This window comes from Aedes aegypti, chromosome 1 (assembly GCF_002204515.2).
Source record: "Aedes aegypti strain LVP_AGWG chromosome 1, AaegL5.0 Primary Assembly, whole genome shotgun sequence".
Taxonomy (NCBI): Eukaryota; Metazoa; Arthropoda; class Insecta; order Diptera; family Culicidae; genus Aedes; species Aedes aegypti.
This window is the reverse complement of record NC_035107.1, coordinates 174,336,187-174,358,393: the sequence shown is the minus strand read 5'-3', so window position 1 is coordinate 174,358,393 and position 22,207 is coordinate 174,336,187. Positions and strand designations below refer to the sequence as shown.

Below are 22,207 nucleotides of genomic sequence, written 5' to 3'. Positions count from 1 at the left end.
GTCATATTCATTTGTTCGCGAATGACGTCCAAATTTACATTACATCTACTGCTCTATCGTCGGATGAATTGGCGGCTATGTTAAATGAGGATCTCTCACGAGTTTTGGAATGGTCTACGAGTAATCTCTTACCTGTTAATCCTGCTAAAACCAAAGCCATGTTAATGTCAAGAAACAGAGAAGTCAACCAACGTCCTATTATATTATTTGGAAATTCCATAATTAAATATGTCGACAATGTTACCACTCTGGGATTTGTTCTTCAAAGCGATCTTGAATGGGAAGGGCACATAAATGCTCAGTGTTCAAAAATATATAGAGGGCTTCGTGTACTTAGAATCACTTCTAATACCTTACCAATCTCGGTGAAATTAAAACTCTTTAAATCATTGCTGTTGCCGCACTTCGTTTATGAAGATGTTCTTTTATTGAACGCCTCTGCCATAGCTATGGATCGTTTACGTAAAGCTTTGAACTCATGCGTACGATATGTTTTTAATCTTTCCAGATTCTCTAGAGTTTCCCATTTACAATCACATCTCTTGGGTTGTCGTTTTCAAGACTTTCATAAAATTCGTAGTTGTAATATGTTATTTAAACTTCTAACTAAAAAGTCTCCTAAATATTTGTACACTAAACTTCACTCGTTTCAAAACAGTCGTAATCGCAATTTTCTTCTTCCACGGTTCTGCACGTCTCATTGTAGGAATACACTATTTGTCCAAGGTATAGTATTTTGGAACCATCTTCCTTCCGTTTTGAAAAACATGACTAGTGTAAGTGGATTTCGACAGGAGTGTGCCGCATTGCTCAACAGCCAATATCAGCAATAGGTTTAGATTATTTTTTCATTGTATATCATTAGTTCATTGTCAGTTTCGGATTTGTTATATTAGATTCCATGAATTCAACATGTGTAGTATCAAAAAAGGAAGTTCCTTACACTACATTGTTATGAGAAATAAATAAATATTGAACTGCATCATTGAAACATTTATAATAAAAACTTTTCAGGCTATTGATTTGTCGATTAAAATTGAACGATTCATTTTTAAATAACCTTCTGATCCCATTTTTTAAATCATTGTTCCACCAAAAACTCAAATTGTAGAATGAATTTCTGTTTTTCAAATTCGCATAATAAGTTACAAATTTTTCTTTTATGTCTTCATCACCTAAAATATTTGAATTCATTCGCTAATATCCTCTGCCATAAAAGTTAATGTGGTTGATGTCCTTCACAGAAGCTGTTAAAATCACACTGTGGTGGTCGGAGAATGGAACAGCCACCGTATCATTTTTTTTTACCTGCTCGATAAAATTCTTGGAACCGTAGAATCGATCTAATCTAGATTTTGAATCTCCTCTAACAAATGTGAAAGTTCGCCCGTTTCCTTTTAACAGTTGAACATCGAATAAATCTAACTCGGTAACTAACTTTTTCAAGCCATTGCACAGGTTTTTCACAGAACTTGATGAGTCGCTTTTGTCAATAATGCAATTAAAATCACCCAGAATGATATTCTCCTTAAACTCTCCCAAGTGAATCAAAATTTTATGAGTGAACAGGGTGTCCCTCTCTTTCTTAAACTTGGAACCTGAGTGCGCATACACGTTTATAAAATTCGCTCCGTCTATAACACAGGAGATCATACGACCATTAGTGTGCATAACTACATTTGAAAATTCAATATTTGATCGTACTAGTATACCCGTTCCTTTCCCGTCTGTACTGATGTTGATTAACGCTCTGTGTGTTGGTATAAAGATGAAGTTTTCAAAAGCTACCTCTTGCATGAAAATAACATCCAAGTCGTTATTTCACACGAACTCTTTGAAAAGATGTTGTTTGACTTTAGTGCTTATTGCATTCAAATTTACAGTGGCCATCTTTCTAATGTATGACATGGTAACTAACAAATCAGATGGAAGCTAGGCGAAAATCAAATCTGAGAGAAAATCAAAAACTGAGAGATACTAGTGCGAGAAGGCATACTGCAAAGGTTAACAAATGTGAAGTTCAAACAGTTATCATATCGGGAGAAACCCGTTCCCACTCTACTCCATTTGCCGTGAGTTACTCCTAGAACTGCGGCGTGAGTTACTTCGAGATCGAATATCAGGCACCTCCATTGAATTTTTTTTCATCCTACCTCGTCCCTTTCTGCTTACTACTTCCATGTCCGAGCTATCGTTTTCAGACGTGGACAATGGTCCCCGTTTCAAATTGTTCTCCTCCTGGCCAGAGCACGATACACCGCTTGTCTTCGACGGTTCGTTTACTCTGCTGCTCTCCGGTGTTTCACCATTCGTCTCTCCTACACTCATCGACGCTGCCTGTTCCGTTGTTGCGGTTTCGGCCTCTGCCGATGGAGCCTCTCGTGCGCTTGGATGCTGAGCACCGTCATCGAAGTTGGTGCGGTATTTACACTGCCACTGAGCCCTCTCGCGATCCTCAAATTGGCCATCACCTGACTGTAGAGTCTGCTGTTGACCGATTCCGATGAACCGGCATCTCTGCAATCTGTCAGCTTAGGGCAATCTGACTTGTTGTGACCTTCTGCTTTGCAGAAGAAGCATCTGTTCTTCAGTCCATCATAATATAATCGGACACGGAAGTGGCCAATGTAAAGGTTTGCCGGTATTTCCTTCTCTATTTCCATATGCACACCTCTCACTCCGCTAAAAACAGGGTATCCATAGTCGGTTGGGTACTTCTCACGCACGTGTTGTCTGATTCTGCCAAATTGCCCTAGCACCGCTGCAATGTCCTTATCATCCGCTTCAGGGAGTAGATTGAAAATCCGTATGTACTTAAATTGCCGGCTAGTCATCTCAAGCTGAACCCTGGTCTTTTCAACATCCGCATACTGGAACCAATATTGATCCTCCATCGTACTACTGAATCTGTTGAAGCTTGTTTCGTCGATAAATTTCACGTAAAATCGTTGGTCATTTTCGTCCTTATACACTGAATGCACGTCAGTTGCTGGAATTTTCAGCACTCGCATAATGAACCGTAAAACATCCAGGTGAATTGGCATCTTTGCACCTTGCGAAAAAGCAAGTTTCAACGTGTTCTTTCTGGTTTCCATTTTAATCTATTCGATGAATAGATTCCGCTTGAACAATAAACAAAAAAAAAAATCACACAAAGTGTGAGCAACTGTTTAATACTTGACCAGCACTCTCGAGTACGTGTTTTTTTTTTTTTTTTTTTTCAAACTATTTATTTCATTATATCTACAAAGCTCTTGACATTGATTAAGACTATTTACAAATACTTACAATAAATACATGTATTGTTTGAATTGACAATCGAACAGTTTTTTGTAATTCCAGCGTTTAGCACTTATTTGCTGTTTTAAATCTGCTATACAACCAGTTGAATGATTTTTAATACAATAGGTTAATGTTTCTATGACTAACCACAGAGCTGCTTTGAATTTACAATTTTTAGGTTTTATACCAAACTGCACTAAATCTATCGCGTCTTCTACATTTATTTTAAATTTTGATTTCATTACACCATTTAACCAGCTCCATACTTTTTCAGATCCCGAACAATTTTTGATCCTATGCTCAACAGAGTCGATTCTTCCGCAAGAATCGCAAGTTGGAGAATCAATCCCTCTCACTCTGTGCCTATATAGTTTAGATTTGCATGGAATTATGTCCCGAAACACGAAAAATAAAATCGACTTGGACTCACTGCATACAAAGTTTTGGTTAACATTTTCATACAAGGTTTCCCATTGCAAATGGGGCTGTTTATCGTGCTGTTTAATTTTTATATTTTTTTCTGTAATTAAGTCATCATAAATTTGTTTGCTTGTTTTTAAATTCCGCTCTTCAAATTTAACTGCAAGTTTAATCCACTCTCTCGTGTTTCGATTCAATTTGTTATTCATTATTTGCTCCATCATAAATTTATCAGTAGTGGCTTGTTTTCCGGATAATAGTAAGTTCTTAATAAAAAGTGCTTTGGCTTTCGATTCCACACATGTAAGCGAGAGACCGCCCTTAAGAGCAGGAGCATATAATTCATTCCGCTCCACTTTATAAAAATATCCTTTCCACAAAAAATCCCCACATTTTTTCCTCAACACCGCAATATGCTTATTTTCCGGTGGTATGATTTGTGCAACGTACCACAATTTTGACAGAATATAGGTATTTAAAATCCATATTTTTTGAACAACATTCAGTCTTCTTTTATACTGCAGTGATAAGCAGTAATTGATATTCCTAATTAATTCATTGTAGTTTGAATCGATCATTTTTTTATAATCTTCATCAAATGTCAGTCCAAGTATCCTAATGTCTCTCGCTTCACTTATAAGCTGAGGACCAAGAGAACAATTGTTCAGTCTCAAATAGTGTGATTTACTGAAATTTATTTTAATTTTTGAATATATACTAAAGTAATTTATCAGTTCCAATGCAATGCTGAATTCTTCGTCATTTCTAATGAAAATATTCAGATCATCTGCATAAGCAATGACTCTTACGAAAACATCATCAATAAGTACACCTTTAATATGTTTGTCAATCATCCTTAACAAAGGCTCAATATACAGCGAAAATAGTGCCATGCTTAATGGACATCCTTGTCTTACAGAACATTTAATTGGAAACGAATTTGTCAAAAATCCATTGAACAGAACTTTGGAGCTTGCGTTCTTATATAACTTTTGCAGACACTCAATAAATCTATTCGGGATCTCAAAGGTTTTCAAAATATCCCAAAGATATTGATGATCAACTCGATCGAAGGCCTTTTCCAGATCTACGGACAATATAATACCCTTGAATTTCCTAGATTTGTTTGCTTTAATAATAATGTTTCTTAATAACGACAAGTTATTTATACAAGAACTATTTTCAATACTTGCTGTCTGCCCTGGGCCTAGTAGTTTCTCCATTATTGGTTTTAAACGGTTGCATAATAATTTTGTAAAAATTTTATAGTCACTATTGAGCATGCTGATTGGCCTTTTATTGCCTAGATCGAAGTTATCTCCTTTTTTTGGAATCAACGCGATAATTCCGGAGGAAAATAGTCCAGGAGGATATTCTCCATCAACAAAGTAAGAATTGTATAATGTCTGCATATCATCTTTAAGTAGATCAAAAAACGTTGAATAAAATTCATAATTGATACCATCCGGACAAGGTGAACTGTTCTTGGATGCTTCTTTGATTGCCTGTTCAATTTCAATCATTTCAATCGGTTTAATCAAACGCTGTTTATCGTTTTCGTCTACCCGCCTGTCAAGATATTCTAGGATATTTCCACAGCAATTTCGCACATTATCATCGATCTTAAATTTTTCATAAAAATAATTAAAAATTTCTTCTTTTAGCCGCGATGGATTCGAGGTGACTCCATCATCCAATTTCAATTTCAACAATTTAGAGTCTGAAGATTTGTTTATGAATGATGTAACATGGAAAAAAGACAACTTTTCGTCCGAGTGCAAAGAATTCGCTTTTAGTTTACTTCTGAACCTGTTCAAACGACTCTGTTCCAGGTTCATCAGTTTAGACTTTGCCAATTTCAATTCTTCTGAAACATCTATGTTTAAAGCTTGATATTTTGCTGCATCATTGAAGCATTTGTAGTAAAAACTTTTTTCACGAGATAGTTGCTGGTTCATCTTAAACGATTCACCCTTAAAAAAATGTTTAATCCCTCTTTTCAAATCATTATTCCACCAAAAGCTGATGTTTTGAAACGAATTTCTGGTTTTCAACTGGGCATAATAAGATTTAAATTTTTCTTTTATAACTTCATCCGCAAATAGGCTAGAATTTATCTTCCAGTACCCTCTACCATAAAAATTCATTTGTTCACTGTTGATTATTTCCACCGTCACAACTACACTGTGGTGGTCGGAAAATGGAACTGCAAGTATTTCAACTTTTCTTACGCGTTCTACGAAATTTTTCGTACCGTACAATCTGTCAAGCCTGGATTTCGAATCACCTCTCAGAAAGGTAAAAACGCGATGCGAATTTTTTGAAAGTTCAACATCTAAAAGATCGAGTTCACCAACCAACTTTTTCAGTCCGTTACAAATGTTTTTCACTGCGCCCGTAGAGTCCTTTTTATCAATTATACAATTGAAGTCTCCGAGAACGACGTTCTCTTTGAATTCGCCCAAGTGCACTAATATTTCATCAGTGAACAAATTATCTCTTTCTCGCTTGTACTTCGAACCGGAATGCGCGTAGACGTTGATGAAATTTACACCGTCAATTACAAGTGATGTGATTCGACCGTTAGTGTTCATTACAAGATTTGTGTAACTGATGTTGTTGCGTAACAAAATCCCAGTACCCTTACCATCTTCACTGATGTTTACCACAGCTGTGTGTGTTGGTACAAATGAAAAGTTTTCAAATGCCACCTCCTGCATGAATACTACATCAAGATCATTATTCCACACAAACTCCTTCAGTAGGTGTTGTTTCACTCGACAGCTAATAGCGTTCAAGTTAATTGTAGCTATTTTTCGAATGTATGGCATGTTCACTCTACACTACGATACTCAGTAATAGAACGACTACAGTCTAAATAGAACTCCACCGAAACCATCGAAACCAGGGCTATACACAATTCACCCAAAAACGTCCAATATTTTCACACATACCGTCACTATTTTAGTCGTGTTATATTCCATCAGAAGCTTCCACGAGAGTTACCACGCGAGCGGCTTCTGCTGGTATTCGATGAATTCCCTGTGTGCTGCTTCTTTTTACGTCCACGTCCTTTACCTTTCCCTTTCTCCACATCTGAACTATCGTTTTCGCTGGTGGTCGCCGGTGGTCTTTTCACACCGTTCTCCTCCGTGTGTGCGCGTGATGTATCATCCGTCTCCATCGAACCAGCATTGTCTCCGTCGTTAGTGTGCGAATCTTGCACATCTATTTGAGCCGGCTGGATTTCAGCCACGTTTTCAGCACTCACTTGCTCTGCACATGTCCCTATTGTTTCCCTTGGCGTCGCTTTTTCCCCTCTCTCCTGGATCTTACCTGCACTTGGGTGCCTCGGAACTTGGAGCACCGTCATCGACGAAGACGGCCTGCTCTCATTTTCACTAGAACTAGTTGCTATTCGTAGATTTGCTGCCACCTGACTGTACATCCTGCTGTTGGCTGGACCAGAGACTCCTTTTTCCTTGATTTCCGCTAGCTTAGGACAGTTGGCCTTATTGTGTCCCTCCGCCTTGCAGAAGAAACATTTATTCTTCAATCCCTCGTAATAGCATCTTGCACGAAAGTGGCCGATGTACAAATTCGCCGGAATTTCCTTTTCGATCTCAATGTGAACTCCTCTTACGCCACTAAACACCTGGTAGCCATAGTCTGATATCCTATCTCTCACGCACGTGTTGCCGAATCCTTCCGAACTGTCCCAGGACTGCTGCGATATCTTTGTCCTCTGTTTCAGGGGGCAAATTGAAAATTCGGACATACTTGAACTGTCTGCTTGCCATTTCGAGTTGCACTCGGATCTTTTCCCCATCTGCATATTCGAACCAGTACTGTTCCTCCATTGTACTGCTGAACCGGTTAAAGCTGTTCTCGTCGATGAATTTTACGTAGAAACGCTGATCATTTTCATCTTTGTACACCGAGTGTACATCGGTCGCCGGAATCTTCAACACGCGCATCATGAACCGAAGAACGTCCAGATGTATCGGAACCCTTGCTGACGTAGCAAAAACCAGTTTTACCGTATTCTTTCTAGTCTCCATTCTATCTATTCACTGAATAGATTCCGCTTTTAACAAAAGAAAAAAAATCACACTAGGTGTGAGCAAAACGTTTATAACTTGACAAGCACTCTCGAGTACGTGTTCACTCTACAGCGTCCGAGTATAAACTGCACACCTCTCACTCCGCTAAAAACAGGGTATCCATAGTCGGTTGGGTACTTCTCACGCACGTGTTGTCTGATTCTGCCAAATTGCCCTAGCACCGCTGCAATGTCCTTATCATCCGCTTCAGGGAGTAGATTGAAAATCCGTATGTACTTAAATTGCCGGCTAGTCATCTCAAGCTGAACCCTGGTCTTTTCAACATCCGCATACTGGAACCAATATTGATCCTCCATCGTACTACTGAATCTGTTGAAGCTTGTTTCGTCGATAAATTTCACGTAAAATCGTTGGTCATTTTCGTCCTTATACACTGAATGCACGTCAGTTGCTGGAATTTTCAGCACTCGCATAATGAACCGTAAAACATCCAGGTGAATTGGCATCTTTGCACCTTGCGAAAAAGCAAGTTTCAACGTGTTCTTTCTGGTTTCCATTTTTATCTATTCGATGAATAGATTCCGCTTGAACAATAAACAAAAAAAATCACACAAAGTGTGAGCAACTGTTTAATACTTGACCAGCACTCTCGAGTACGTGTTCACTCAACGGCGTCCGAGTATAAACTGATTAGTTGATGTCACAGCTACAAAGATGAGTACCATAGGCTATTGACATCTCCAGAAACGTTGATTCTTCCCAACTGCTCGTCTAGTTGCTTGTGGTACTGTGTAGCAACCCCATCGGTTGACAAGCGTTGTATATTGAAGCGCAGCGTTCTGTTAGTTCTGGAACGTGTGACGCTGGATAACCTCACCCGAATTTCGGCTACAACGAGATAATGATCCGAGTCGATATTAGGATCTCGAAAGGTCCTGACATCCATGACATCTGCGAAATGTCGCCCATGCGGTTATTTTTGCGTGCAAAGTAGCTACTGCTCATTGCCATCATCATTGGTAACGGAATGGAGGCTTCCCGTTCCAATGACGGGTCGGAAGAAGTCTTCTTCCCTGATTTGTGCATTTGCGTCCCCGATGACTATCTTCACATCTTGTTTTGAGCACTCTCCGTAGGCCTAGACTCAAAGAGCTTATCCTTCATGTCGTCAGGCTAACCTTTCGTTGACGCATATATGCTGATCAGGCTCTAGTTAAAGAACTTGATCTTACGTCTAAACACAAAGATTCGGTCGCTCACCGGTTTCCATCGAATAACTCGCTTCATCTGCTTCTCAATCACTATAAAGCCTGGTATTTGAATAAAGTGTTAACCATGAGATTCACCGCTCGCAATTCACGTTCTCCGGTTGTGCGCCAGCGTATTTCTTGGATAGCTGCCACGTTCACACCAACATTCCGCAGTTCACGGGCCAGGAGTCCAACACGCACGGGTTTATTCAAAGTTCTCACGTTCCAATCGTTGTGTTTTAATCGTTGCCGGATCTATTGCCGTAAAATCAATCCACTTGCTCTATTTTTGCCTTTCTTGGTTAATGCAACGTCTTCGATATGTCACCTAACCAGGGTTGCGCTTCCTACATCGTGCCAAAGGGCTGCCTCCTCGGGGCTGACACAATACAGCATTGTCCGTTTATTCTTTACATGATGACCACGGCCGTAGCCATCACAAGCATCTACAACAAAGAACTTAATAATGTTAAGATCTCAACAATACTTAAGTGTTATTAGACGTAATTTTACAAGAATGACGCATATCCAAGCGCAATTAATATCAAATTTACGTCATTTCATATTGTACGTCGAGTAAATTGCCTAATATGAAATCTATGTCGTATGTAATATGTATTAGAATGACCGTAGTGTGTATAAATAAATGTTTAGAGTGTTGTAAACTAGGGATCATACTGTAGGAACTCTGAACTGTCTAAAGCTGGAACTACGTGGCTTTTCAGCAACCCATATGATCAAAAATCAATTTGCCATTGTCAAGTATCAATCTCTCGCACAGTTCGAAATTAAATATTCAAAAACCATCCTTCTCCATCGGTTCCATTCCGAAGAACATGACACAGCATGTGTTTACCCTTCCTCCTCATCAGGATTTCAAGCTAGTAATTTTGACAATTTCATACTTTCTAACCACTCTTTGCCGGTGGATTGTGCAATAAAGCCCTGACTGCCAACAGAACCGCAGCTGTAGAAGCAGCAAATCGCGCGGAGCTTTGATAACCACGTGCAGAATGTATATTAACTACTACGCATTTACATATGCAATTTTCGAGTGCACGTTAGTGCAACATTTCCTGTGGATGAATGCTATTTGATGATAAAAATATTGTTTGCATTCAAAACAGATTGAAATGTCGAAAACGGAAATAGCGTTTTGAACGATGGCGGATGGAAGGATTAACCCGTTCGGCACTGCTGGATAAACGATGACAGATTATGATGAAATATGTAAGGTACTCCGGGGCAAGTGAGAATCCGGGGTAAGTGGGGCGTTTCGTCATAGCTCAAATAGGAAAAGTTTTTCATGGGGGTATTCTTTTAGAAAGCTGAAGATACAATGACAAGGAATGTATTTAGTACTAAACAAATTATTATTTTTATTACCATGTGGTTCATGTAACAGTTGTCAGTTCAGCACCATTTTCAACTTGCATGATAAATTGTGACACGTTTCACGTCTTGCATTGACTCGCAAAAAATAAATGTGTTTTAAATCGAATTTCCATCGGTAAGCTATAATTTTAAGTATTATTACAAGCTGCTAACGATAAACCAGTATTTTGTTTTCATTTCATATGAAATTTTCGATGGTCTATCTTACCCCATAATATATTTGTACCTGGGGTAAGTGGGACCAATCAAAACAAAAACCAGATTCAAAACTTTTCGTACATGTTTCATACATTTTCCTAGAGAGTAGCACTAAACCATTCAAACAAATGATTTTTTTCAAAAAAGATTAACCTCAAATTACGTAATTGCATAGGAGGGAGAAAAAAAGTGTTATTATTCTTAATTTTTTAATTTATTTTTAATTTTTGAAATACGACTTCAAAATTGAACAAACACACAGCTGAAATTTGAAATGCATTATGAGAACAATTACTTTTCTATTTTATTTGAACTTTATTTGTTATTTCTACCAAATTAAGTAGTGATGGAAAACAATGCCACCCCATAAAGTGATTTTCTGCCATGCATATAAATAATAACAAAACATATTTATAATTTCGTTAATTATTGATTCTTTATGTGCTACATTTTAATTAACAACTTATGAATTATATATTTTGAACATGTTTTATTCCTCTTTATGCTTTTATTGAGGAATTTTCAGTTTATATTAAATGTGAGGTGACATACTATTAAATAAAGGGTTTCTTCCTAAAACGTAACGTATTTTATGGTTAATCTCTCATGTACATCAAATATGTATTTTATGACTTATCAATTCGATTATTGTAATGGTTCACTTACTGATGTGGATTGACGCACGAAACTGGAAGTGTCCCACTTGCCCCGTTTAGCGAGGTAACTACGTCCAATGGTAACTTTCTTCCAAGGTTTTCACAATTTTGAAATTATTCGATTAGTTTCATGCACACACCAGCGAATATGTTGCCAAAACGTGATTGTGTTGTTGGATTTGAAAATATGCACATTTGAAAATTTTATTGAATAATTTGTTTGAACTATCGTTTTTTTTTCGTTCCCACTTGCCCCGCGGTACCTTATATTAGAGTGCCAGGTTGCACAATCCGCAAGCTTAAAAATTTAGGAGTACAAATTGTAAGCTCAATTGGACACGGGGACTGCTTGGGCACGTCAGGAGTAAATCATCAATATTGTTTTTCTTTTCGATGACGGGGTTGGTCTCTAATGGCTACCGATTCTGCTTCCCAAGCACAAGGTCATTGGTTCAATCCCAGGCCCATCCATTTCTCATATTTGTAACATTCTTCCTAATAGCTCTCTTTCTCTATCTCTCTGCATCATCCTTGATAATGACATCAAATATTAGGCAGTTCAATCTATCTATCTGGTATCTCATCCATCACTATAAAACACTCATACTTCCAAGGTGAAAAATACCGCTAGTGCATGACGGCTCACCATAGTGGCAAGTCCGAAAGAACTTGAAACTATTGATAACCAGAGCTACAGCTTCAAAGTCCTGATAATGGTGGATGGTTGTGATGGCTATGAACGTGGTCATCATGTAAAGAGCAAGCGGACAATGCTGTATCGTGTCAACACCGATGAGGCAGTCCCTCTAGCACGATGTAGGTAGCGCAACCCTCTTCACCAACCAAGAAAGGCAAAAGTAGAGCAAACGGATTGATTTTACAGCAACAGACCCGGCAACGAATGAAGGACAACGATTGGAAAGTTGGATCTTGGAACGTGAGAACTTTGAATAAACCCGCGCGTGTTGAGCTCCTGGCTCGTGAACTGCAGAATGTTGGCGTGAACGTGGCAGCTATCCAGGAAATACGCTGGCCGAGAACCGGAGAACGCGAATTCCGAGCGGGGTCCACCATCGCCAACTCTTCATTCAAGTACCACATCTACTACAGCGGTGGTGACAGAGCAGAACGTGGAGTTGGCTTCATAGTGATTGGGAAGCAGATGAAGCGAATTATTCGTCGAAAACCGGTAAGCGACCGAATCTGTGTGTTGAGAATGAAGAGCAAGTTCATCAACTACAGCCTGATCAGCATATATGTGCCAACGAATGATAAGCCCGACGACATGAAGGATAAGCTCCTTGCGAGTCTGCGCCAACGAACGATAAGGCCGATGACATGGAAGATGAGTTCTATGAGAGCCTGGATAAGGCCTACAAAGAGTGCCCAAAACAAGTCGTCAAGATAGTCATCGGCGACGCAAATGCGCAGATCGGGAAAGAAGATTTCTTCCGACCCGTCATTGGAACAGAAAGCCTTCATTCCGTTACCAATGATAATGGCCTGCGGCTAGTAACCTTCGCTGCTGCTAGAGGGATGGCAATCAGCAGTACCTACTTCGCACGAAAGAATATCCGCAAACACACCTGGCAACACCCGAGTGGCGATGCCTGCTCCCAAATAGACCAGATGTCATTGATGTCAGGACCTTCCGAGGCCCTAATATCGACTCGGATCATTATCTCGTTGTAGCTAAAATTCGGGCGCGGTTATCCAGCGTCACGAATTCCACAACAAACAGAACGCTGCGCTTCAATATACGACGCTTGTCGACTGATGGGGTAGCTGCGCAATACCGTCAGCAACTAGACAAGTAGTTGGGAAGAATCAACGTTGCTGGAGACGTTGACAGCCTGTGGGACCCTATCCACGAAGCTGTGACAACAACGGCGCGGGAAGTGATCGGCACTGATCAACGACGAAGACAAAACGACTGGTTCGATGAAGAGTGACAGAGGTTGACAGACTTGAAGAATGTCACGATATGTCTCCATCACATAGATGATGACGATCAAGCTGTGGACCCACCGATCATAAAAGAGGTTTAAAAGGCTATCAGCGAGCTGAAGAACTGTAAGGCTGTTGGGAAGGACGAGATCCCGGTTGAGCTGAAATCTGCAACGAAAGCGAGCATCATTATCATTCGATCCACCGAGTACTTCTGAAGGTATGGGAGGGCGGAGACTTGCCCACCGGCTGGTTGGATGGCCTCATCCGCCCTATCTACAAGAAAGGGCACAGACTGGAGTGTGCCAATTACAGACGAATTACCCTACTGAATTCGGCGTACAAAATTCTGTCGCGCATCCTGTTTAATAGACTGAGACCGCTCGAGGAGTCCTTCGTCGGCGAATACCAAGCTGATTTTCGTGAGGGCCGTTCGACAACGGACCAGATGTTTAGCTTGCAAATGATCCTAGACAAATTTAGGAAGTATAATTTGCAGACTCACCATCTGTTTATTGATTTTGTTAACGGCGGGTAACATTTGCTTGCAATTAATTATGAGTGCTAGGAAATTAGGGAATATATTGTAAATTAAATCAATTCATACTTCCCGCCTGAGCGTGATGCGTATGAAGAGCAAAACTGCATGAGTGTGGTGGGTGATCGCCTCCACTGAACGATTGCTGGGAGTGGGCTGAAATAGATGCACGAGCGAGTATTCGGTTAATTGTGGAGGGAAAATGCGCGATCGGATGAAATTGAAGAGTCAGTCGATAACCAACAGGCAATTGAGCACAAGGTTTCTAAGCCCAAGCAACAAACTCGGAGTGATAATAACAACCCACGTGTGTCAATGAGAAACGCTGTGCCAAGTATTAGCGTCCGATTTTTATCGAATCGTCGGTCAAACTAAGAGCTACGGCCGTCATCTACGTAGCATCCATTTGCTCTATCACCCGAGAACGGGGACCTCGTGCGGAATTCCACGTTAAGGCTAATCAAGTCCTGAGCGCTGTCATTACCACCTTCGGGAAGCGATCGACCCATCTTCGTGCCATGCAGAGCCCCAACGTTGCCGCCACACCGTTCATCATCGGAGCCACCCATTCTGTCGCCGTAGAGATCCTCCATCAAAGCCATCCCCTCGCCATCGTCGGGAATTCCCTGGCCAGTGAATCCCAGGGCTATTTACAACGCCTAATAAACCGGTTGACCGTAAGTACCTTGGTTGAATTTAGGTTCCTGCACTCCGAAAACTCCCCCGATGCACACAACACCCTGAGACCTGGAACCAGAAGAGGCCGTGAGTTCCCACCCTGGAGGCTGCCGTTGGCTCTAGACCAGCAGCCTGGCGGCGTACGACTCAGTGAAAAGAAATGAGTTTTGGCAGATAATGTCTGAAAATAGTTTTCCTGCGAAACTAATTAAGCTGATACGAGCTACGCTGGATGGTTCGAAATCAAGTGTTCGGATCACAGACGAGTTGTCAACCACGTTCTTGACGTTAGATGGATTGAAGCAGGGAGACGCACTTTCGAATTTACTGTTCAATATTGCACTCGAGGGTGCTATTAGGAGATCTGGCGTGCAGAGAAATGGCACTACTTATTATTTATTTATTTATTTATTTCGTCAAGCATAGGTAGACTACATACAATAATTACAATACTTTCTTACATGCTATGGATTACTTCTATTGTTCTTTAGTTGTGTTTTAAGCTGCTCTTTGGACATAGTAATGCCAATGAATTCGCAATGTACATTATACTGACGCATCATACGGTTTATTGGTCCGTTTTGAGCATAATGCGTTCTGCATGATTTTTCTGAAAATAATTTTCTTGTTCTTAAATGCCGAGAGGGTGTGTAAAAGTTTAGTTGAGAAAGAAGTGCAGCAAAGTCTACACGGTTCGAAATAATGTTGTTTATAAAGAGAATCATTGCGAATTCCCGGCGTTGCTTAAGTGTTTCCAAGTTGATGAGCATGCAGCGTGCTTCATACGACGGAAGTGGCAGTACAGTCCAATTCAATTTCCGAAGGGCGTATAAAAGGAATTGCTTCTGTACTGATTTTATGCGTTCTTCGTGTACGACATGATACGGGTTCCATACTAGGTGACAGTATTCCAGAATTGGTCTTACATATGTAGTATACAATAGTTTAATAGTATATGGGTCTTGAAAATTGTTGCTGAACCTCTTAATGAAGCCATGCATGCTGTTTGCTTTGTTTATTATGGAATTAAGATGTTCTACAAAAGTGAGTTTAGAGTCTAGGATTACGCCCAAATCCCTTACAGTTTTACACTTCTGCACTACTTGATTTCCTAAAAATACCTCAATTGGTGGTGTTACATATTTTCGACTAAATGCTATTGAATTACATTTTTTTATATTGAGTTGAAGTAAACTTTTTTGGCACCAAGTGAAGAATAAGTTAATGTCATTCTGGAATTCTTCTGCTTCGCTAGAATCACTTACTTCCATGAAGAGCTTCATGTCGTCTGCATATATAAGAAATTTTATTTTGATTTCCTTTAAAAAAGGAAATGTCGTTTACATACAAAATAAAAAGAAGTGGGCCTAAATGAGAACCTTGGGGTACTCCAGAGGTTACAGAAACGGGTGCTGATAATTTATTTTGAAAGCGCACAATTTGTTTCCTATGTGATAGATATGACTGGATCCAACTCAAGACTCCTGGCTCCATTCCTATTTTTTGCAATTTGAAGATTAATAATGTTATGTCGATTCGGGCAAATGCCTTACTGAAGTCAGTGTAGAGGGCTTCTACGTGCTTGCCATTGTCCATTGCGTTGAGAATAAAAGATACAAATTCTACTTTACTACACTTTACTCGACCGATGCGCGACATGTTTGATCCTGCCCTGTCGAAAGATCAAACACAACTAAGCGATCGCTGTTTTTTTTTTTTTCATTTTCACTCGGCCGACGCGCGACATGTTTGATCCTGCCCTCATCGCCGGCCCTGCAGGAGCAAGCGTCAAGGTCGAAGGATCAAACACAACTCTGTGCAGAGTCAATAGCACTTTTGGGGGAAAACTATTTCTCCTTTTTTCACGACATCCCAGGGCATAAAGTATCTTCGTATCTGCCACACGATATACGCATGCAAGTGGGGACGTAACGCCGAAAAAGAAGAAGTAACTACGAGATGTATGTTCCATCAGTTGATCGTTTGATGTCAAGGTCATTCCAGATTCCAAACTTTCTTGGACATCTCTCATTGAATTCATTCGAGTGTGGCAGGTATGATGATACTTTATGCCCAAGAAAGCCAAACAAATTTTCATAATAAATTATCCTGGACCGACCGGAAATAGAACCCAGACACCTTTAGTATGAATTTGCTTTGCAGCAGCCGCGGACTTTACTACTAGGCTAAGAAAGTTGCTGGGATGTTCTATATACATGGTGTTTAGTCAGATTGAACCAAGTACTTATTAGTGGTTTAAAGAAAACGTACTCCAACCATTCGAATTTTAAAAAATAGTGGCATAATTTGCTGTCACATTGGACAGATTGGCAAAGAAAGCTGTAAGTTAATAGCTGTGGAAGTGCTCTTTGGACACTAAGCCGAGAAGCAGGCTCTGTCCTAGTGAGGATGTAATGCCAAGAAAAAGAAGAAGAAGATCTGTATCAAAATTGCAACTGAAAATTCAGAATAGATCATTAGTTTCTATTGCAGGTAGAAAATAATATAAGGAACAAGAAAAAGACACACGGGATGTCACAGGTAGATATCCATTAGAACATTAATTCAAGCTAAAAAATTAGTCTAGTTGGTTTGTACATATTAACATGTTATGCTGTCAAACCATGCTGCTCGTACTTCATTACGCAGGAAACTCACTTCCGAAACTAATTTCATTTTATAAACCCAAGCGAGTTGTAGTTTCCTTTCTGCATGACCACAATGTAGGCAGCTTTACTCGCCACATTGAAAAAGTAGAATTGAAACAGTTTCCCAGCTTATTTCTCCCGAATGCATATGAAAAGTAAACATTCACCTAAGCTTCATAGAAAGCTGTTCAAATACGAGTCGACCGGCAGCATCACTAACCAGTCATTTTGCCAATTTAATTCCAACTTCTATGTTGATTTTACCTTTTACTGCAGTAGATGTGGTAGCAGATATGCCGAAACCATACCACAACTGGCCCCCGATGGGAAATCCTACGTTCCGCCACTAGCAGCAGCAGTCCTGCTTCCGGCTGAATCTGTACGATACACATATTAACCTCCAATCCTCGGAGGGCCAACGCAAGTCGTAAAAGCATTCGAAGGAACTAAATTATTACAATTTGTTACATTTTTATGATGTTCAGTTGTCTCATAAATGTTTGGAAGATAAAAAGGGGGTGCCTAAATAATCAAGCATCAAGGATAACTAAAATGTGTAATATGTAAGGGCATCTGGAGTAATATACACCCTTGAAGCAAAATGACCCACGGTGCCTTTTTAGGCTATTTGCAGTAATTTGGAATATTTTTACCAGGTACTGATAGTATTGATAAAAGCACCATTTTTTTTTTCAAAATATTCATATAAACCATGAGAGTCTTTTTTTTCACAGATGTGCATATTACCCCAGATACCCCTACATATCTACACGTCTACTTTAAGCTACAGTACAGGAAAAAAATATTTAATAATGAATCTTTAAAACAGAATAGTCGTTAATATCGGTGTCATATTGATAAGTCAATTTTCGAATCCTTTCCTGCAATCAGGTCTGTGACCTGTGTTTTTATCTTGATGTAATACTGTGCCCGTTCTATTTTGGTAACATTCCAAAACATGATTTTGCCAAATTCGAACAGTTTTTTTTATCAAAACTTTTATCACCACTTTTATAACCACGAATTAAATTTACCTATATTGAACATGATAAGCCTAAAAAAGGCCAAAGAAACATTGAGATTAACAGGATTGGTGACTGACTCATTCGTTTTCGTGTATATGCCTTTCATCAACGAACCAGCACAATTGTGCTGTTCGGCTCCCATGACATTGAATGATTCTTTAAGCCAATAAGTCATTGTTTTACCAAACAAATTATTTGTTATTAAGCGCAAAAACTTTTGTTTGCATCGTGTTTGGGAAAAACCCGCTCAGGGTAAACAGAATGTAAACAAACATCGTAAGAATTGAAAAAGTTTTGCCTGTCGCAACCAGGGCCGGATTTACAAATGTGGGGGCCCGGGGGCCATTATCTTGTGGGGGCCTTCTCCCAGAAAAATTAACATTTCATTTTTTTAGCATAGACTAGATATTTGTGATATTTTATAAGGTTTCCATGACCAGATTTGAAATAGATTGGGAATCATATTTATTGTCTTAAATCGCCTATAGCAAAGTTTAAGAAGCAGTAAAATTTTTGGGGAACGTTCAAAAATTACGTCAATCATTTAGGGGAGTGGGGGTGTACGAAAGTGTGACAGTGCATGTACTAGGGGCTTGGGAAAAAGCGTGGTAGTGAGCATAAGAAGGATTTTATAAGGTTTCCATGACCAGATTTGAAATAGATTGGGAATCATATTTATTGTCTTAAATCGCCTATAGCAAAGTTTAAGAAGCAGTAAAATTTTTGGGGAACGTTCAAAAATTACGTCAATCATTTAGGGGAGTGGGGGTGTACGAAAGTGTGACAGTGCATGTACTAGGGGCTTGGGAAAAAGCGTGGTAGTGAGCATAAGAAGGATAGACTTAAAAACAATGGACGTAATATTTGAATGTCCCCTTGCTTTGATAATCTGTCAATACCATTTTGAATAGATAATCCATTTTGGTGTTCTACAATGCATGCTGGTTTAATATCTGCTAAAGTATTTATTTATTTATTATTTGTATATTTCATCCGACTTTTGTGTCTTAATGAATAAAGTCTTAGAACTAGTTAAACATATATCGCAAAAGCCTTGTCTTGAATTTCTTGGTCGTTATATTAAAATCAAACAGATGGAAAACTTCGTTAAAACACTCCATCATTGATCGCACTGGTTCTTGGGAAGCGTAGTCACGTCGTCTGAATGGTAATCGAAGAAACTCGGGACGGCGAATGGCGTAGTTTGGGATATTGAAGTTAATCATTTGGAGCAAGTTAGGTGCATCGATCTCCGCGGCTATTAGTTTAGCTACTAACAGAGCTTTAGCCCGTTTTCTTCTTTGCTCCAATGTTTCAAGTCCTATCAGAAGACAGCGACTCTCGTACGGCGGCAGATTTAGTGGGTCACTCCATGGCAAGTTCCGTAGCGCACATCTAATGAACCGTCTTTGAATGGATTCTATACGGGAAGCTACAGTGCTCTGGTAAGGATCCCAAACAATTGAAGCGGTTTCAAGGATTGGTCGAACAAGACTTACGTACAACGATTTGAGTGTATACGGGTCTCTAAACTCTTTACTCAATTTGCACACAAACCCTAATTGGCGTCGTGCTTTGTCGATGATCTCTTCATAGTGATTCCTGAATGAAATAGCGGTATCCAGACTCACGCCAAGGTCTCGAATAGTTTGAGTTCTGTTCAACAGCTCTCCGTCGATAGTATAGTCAAAAGACACGTGATTAAATTTTCGATGGAAGCTAACAACGAAGCACTTGGAGATACTAATCTGCATCCTGTTGGCATGACACCACGCTGCAAACTTGTTAAGCAGATTTTGGAGCTTATGACAGTCTTCAATACTATTTACCAGAATGTAAAGCTTTAAATCATCTGCATATACCAGGCAGACATCGTCCCCAAGGTGTATGATAGCGTCGTTCATATACAGCGAAAACAAAAGCGGGCCCAAGTTGCTTCCTTGCGGCACCCCAGAACTACTTGCAAACCATCGTGAGATTGAAGATCCAATTTTCACAGCCAACTTCCTACCGCAGAGGTATGAACGAAGCCATTCAACAAAGCTGGGAGAACATCCTAACTTGCCCAACTTTTCCAACAATATGTTGTGATTAACCTTGTCAAACGCTGCTTTCAGATCCGTGTAGACAGCATCTACCTGTCGGCCTTGCTCGATATTCCGTAGACAAAACGAAACGAATTCGCTCACATTTGTAGAGACACTTCTTCCTGGATAAAAACCATGTTGGCTCGTAGAGATATAGTGTTTCGTCTGGCAGAACATGTAATCCGACACAATAATCTCAAATAACTTCGAGCATGCACAAAGCGACGAAGTTGGACAACTGGAGCTTAAGACCTTTACTTCCCGGATAAACCGAAACAGTACAGGCACTATTTCTCAAACTATCCACTACCACTTACGACAATATCTAAACAGTTTCGTAAAACATCCAAATTAACAATAAACGAACAGTACCACAAACGGGTTTGACAGTTTGGTGAATGGTAATTGGATAAATAACAATGTGGGGAATAGGCGGTTAAGTTATATAACCATAAAAAAACGCCGATTTTCTCGAACAAATTTTTTCGTTCATGGTTTCACAAATGGTAGATATACTATCCATTTCACGGTCAAAATAATGTAAAGCAAACAGTAGAAGAATTGTTCAACCATAAACATTGCATGGGAAGAAATAACGTATGTGGTATAATTGATTTATTGTTTTTTACGGTATTTTATTCCTGTTTATCTTACATGTGTGAATCAAAAGAAAAACATTTTATACACTCTTTCGGAAGCGGTTTTATTCTAAACTTTTTAGGAAAAAATATGGTGTATTCTTGAAAATGATATAACGGTTCCTTTTTCGCTGTGCTCTCTTCGGCCTTTATTGCAAGCTCCGTCGAATTTGGTCTTTCATCTGAACCAGAAGTTTTAAAGTTCAATCACTTGGACAATAAATTTACAATTTAAGGCGCTTACCTTACACTTCGGGTTCAAATGCGATCATTAACTCGCCCAACATCGCCTCTTCGAATCCATCAGCATGAGAGCAGCAAACGATTATCCTTTGCTCCACGACGGAAGTTTTTGGAACCGCCATCCTGGTCACTCAAATCCCGATAGACTCTTTAAGTAATCGATGAATCTTCTTCCACCAACCGATAAATTGGATCTCCATCTGCAATATTAACACTAACAGCACAAGAATCTCAGCATTAAACCATAATAATGAAAAAAATAACTTACCGCTGGATGATGTTTTCAACCTCCCGGCTAAAGAAACTATAAGCAAAGAAGCGAAATGTTCCAATTGGAATTCCAAGTTTACTGTCAATGTCATTCCAATCGAGCAGGAGACTTGTCAAACACTTTTTCACACAAGCTAAAAACGACTCACACAAAAATGTTACCGCCCACGAAAATTTTGCTTCTTCTGAAGTAGCATATTTTCTGAATACTTGAGTGTCGGTTGCAATTTTCATGCTTTGCATAAAGAATGCTCTACTCATTACATTGGTTTTCCACACATTCAGTCAATTTTTCATTCGTTACCCAAACCTGTGAAAACTCAACACATAAAACCTGTGACTCACTTTTAGCGTGGGATTCAACATTGGCAGTGCTGCGTAATAGATTTGGCATAGTTGCTAGCTGATTTATTTTAAATATGATCAGATTTCGTCTCTTTATAATTCAGACTCTTTACTCCCGGCTAGCCACTGAAAACAATACACTCTAAAAAAACATCTACCTAGACACTAAAGAAAATTTAATTCAGATGTTTCAAAATGTTTTAATTTTGAAAATGAAAATGTTTCCATTTCGAGGATTAAAAACTCATTTTTGTTTTCTATATATTATGTATCCGGTAGAAATCAAGACCAACATTTATTTATAATTATTGTTTTCGGGCCCCGTGCGTCGCAGCTAATATGTGAATAGTGCGCTGTGTTCATAAAAATCGTAAGAATGCGGCGCCACACTAAAAAACTGATTTCAAAATGCGGCGAGTTGAGGCGCGTCGCGAGTCTCACTGGCGCGATCCGGTTTGGTGGCGGTGCGACAATAAATGGAGTAATTTAGTTTATAATTTGTTTTAGTTTTAATTGGGTCCTA

General features: G+C 39.5%; 1 long non-coding RNA gene across 1 annotated transcript; it reads right to left on the bottom strand.

The window, feature by feature from the left end:
• Positions 1-20,780: 20,780 nt before the first annotated feature.
• Positions 20,781-21,404, bottom strand: LOC110674556. Its single transcript, XR_002498982.1, has 3 exons — positions 21,338-21,404; positions 21,071-21,283; positions 20,781-21,008 (listed from the first exon to the last, which is right to left on the bottom strand). It is a non-coding gene; the product is annotated as an uncharacterized LOC110674556 (long non-coding RNA).
• Between the last annotated feature and the right edge of the window lie 803 nt (positions 21,405-22,207).